Below are 2,500 nucleotides of genomic sequence, written 5' to 3'. Positions count from 1 at the left end.
GAGCCGCATTTATTACCTTCAAATATTTGGATATCTGTCAAAGTCTCAATAAAGTTCCTGTGTCTGTGAATAATTTAACAAATGGAGGATGATTCTTTCCTAGTCTGTCGGCATTAACATGATGAACATGTTCACCATACATAAATATTTTTATGGGTTCATAAAAGGTTTTAAAAAATGCTAGGCTAGGATTAAGGTACTAGCAGACTGGAAGGGGAAAGTATGTAGTATTTCGATTGCAAAAAACAGCTAAACCTTTATTTTGCCCAAATATATAAGGTACAGGTTTGTTGGTCTTTGCTAGAATACCGAAGGGTGCGGAACCCACAACGTTGCTGGAAGGTAGATGCTGTCCCGTATACCAAGGCCTGATCTGGGCCACTTTGTAGGCTTTGTCTTTCACGTTTACTCGAACTCTAGTAAACAATACTCTATAATAAAAAAAGAAAAAAAATATATATATAATGAAGATAATAAGATAATTGAAGAATAATTAAGTAATTTGTGTGGCATAGTTTAGAGAAAGACGGCCGTTGCTATGACAACATGACGTCACACTTAACAATTCCATTCAGTTTATGCAAAGTTATTTCTAGAGAGTGCTCTCAACAGTAATTCATTTCAAGATAAAATGCAGCATCAAAAATAAAATAAAGAATATGCACTAAAAGAAACTATGAGGCGACAAGAAATGTATACACCATGTCCCGATACACATTCACATTACGGCGACATATGGCACCTCTTGCCAACATTGACTTTCTTAACTACCAAATTCGATATTCATTTTAATGTAAAACCACGTGTACTTTGAAGAAAGTATGTACATGAAGGAAAAAGGCGATTATTGTGCTAATATACAAGTATCTAATTTACACATCAACACCACGGCTACACTTGGTAACTCTTTACATTTCAAAAGTATACACATGCCTCGAAATATCTTTCAAGATTAATTGTTTAGGTAATGACGTGATACGTAAGACTGTTTTTTTTTTCAATAGCAGATAAAGATATAGCTCGAAGTTCTCACTGTATGAATTTTATTAATTGCGAAATGGCATCGCTGTTCCGCATGTCCGTCATATCCTATATTCCTCAAGATTGTTTACATCTTCATTTTCTGCAAATCTAGTAAACTCTTAGACCTTTTCATCGTTTCAAGAACGTCTCAGATTTTGGCCTGTAACGATGAAGAAATGCACATATTCGTTACTGACTGTATGTTTCAGAAATTAAGGCAGTTTTTTCCTCTAATGCGCTGTAAGCCCTCCCCAAACCCGAGTATTCCCACCACTGACAACTCGACCGCGAGTGCGGGAGCATGACAACAAGCCAGAAGAAACGTCATTCCAATTCTATATTAGTGCTTTTCTTGACCTTGACCTATTCATTCTGTATTAGCCTGCGTGAGTAAGTGTGTGTGTGTGTGTGTGTGTGTGTGTGTGTGTGTGTGTGTGTGTGTGTGTGTGTGTGTGTGTGTGTGTGTGTGTGTGTGTGTGTGTGTGTGTGTGTGTGTGTGTGTGTGTGTGCGTGTGTGTGTGTGTGTGTGTGTGTGTGCGTAAGTATATATGTATAAGTGGGTGTTTGTAAGGAAAGTAAAGAGAGGATGAATGAGTGGCTTTTGCTCCGCGTAGAACAACTCGTACGGAAGAACAAACTAGAAATTACAGTGGCTCACATTCTGATATTTTGGAAATGTTACCATGTGGCTAATTTTTCGCTATGTGACGGATGGGACATATAGATGATGCATTTGTTATCAACAATAATGCTATATTTCGATCAACTTGACGATTTAAAGTATTCGAAAGTGAAATAAGCTAAAGGAGAGTTGCCATCTCGTAAAAAAAATTGTAAGCACGGGAAACCTTAGTCAGAGCTGACGTAGCCGTTAGTGGTGGAATCTATTTCTGCGTTTACCATAACCATACCTTTATTTTTAAAACATCCAAAATATGTAACGTTCTAAACGCCAACCAGTGATATCCGTAAAATAATGAGATGACCAAAAGGCTTAAAATGTTTGCTGAAAATGCGTCTTTAAGGCAAATCCAAAGATAGTACAGTATATACATCGACGTCAAAGAATGGCAGGTATTCAGTTTCAATATTTTTTAAAAATCACATTCGGTGTGAATATCGAGGTATATTCTAACAATAATTAAAGAAAGTGATATAGTGATAAAGAAAAGGAGGAAGATTCTCTTGGTAGGTTTGCTTAGTTCTAGTTAATATAATCAGTCTGCGAGTATATCGGGGAGTGGGCTCTCCACTGGCTCATAGTATATTACGAGGGCACTATCTGATCATTTTCTGTCTATTCGCGAGTCTCCGAGATTCCTGCGTAGTTTGCGTCTTCGTAATATTCGAGACGATCCCAAACATTAGTGGCCAGTCTGTGTATTCTTGTGTTCATTGGTTCCATATTATATTGTTGATGAAGTATTCTTATAGAGGGGCGGGGGTTGGGTCATTCATAGTAAAGCTATGTTTTGTA

General features: G+C 37.3%; 1 long non-coding RNA gene across 2 annotated transcripts in view; it reads right to left on the bottom strand.

The window, feature by feature from the left end:
- Positions 1-1,374, bottom strand: part of LOC119582628 — a 1,801-nt gene extending 427 nt beyond the window's left edge. The window contains exons 1-2 of one of the 2 annotated variants that reach the window (XR_005229655.1): positions 1,221-1,374; positions 17-431 (exon numbers count right to left, since the gene is read on the bottom strand). This is a non-coding gene — a long non-coding RNA (uncharacterized LOC119582628). The remainder of the gene's footprint in view (positions 1-16; positions 432-1,220) is intronic. The other variant, XR_005229654.1, reaches the window with a different exon arrangement.
- Positions 1,375-2,500: the final 1,126 nt, after the last annotated feature.

The sequence above is a fragment of the Penaeus monodon genome, chromosome 16, assembly GCF_015228065.2.
Source record: "Penaeus monodon isolate SGIC_2016 chromosome 16, NSTDA_Pmon_1, whole genome shotgun sequence".
In the NCBI taxonomy this organism is placed as follows: domain Eukaryota; kingdom Metazoa; phylum Arthropoda; class Malacostraca; order Decapoda; family Penaeidae; genus Penaeus; species Penaeus monodon.
The sequence above is the reverse complement of the archived record's forward strand: the minus strand, read 5'-3'. Positions and strand labels throughout refer to the sequence as shown.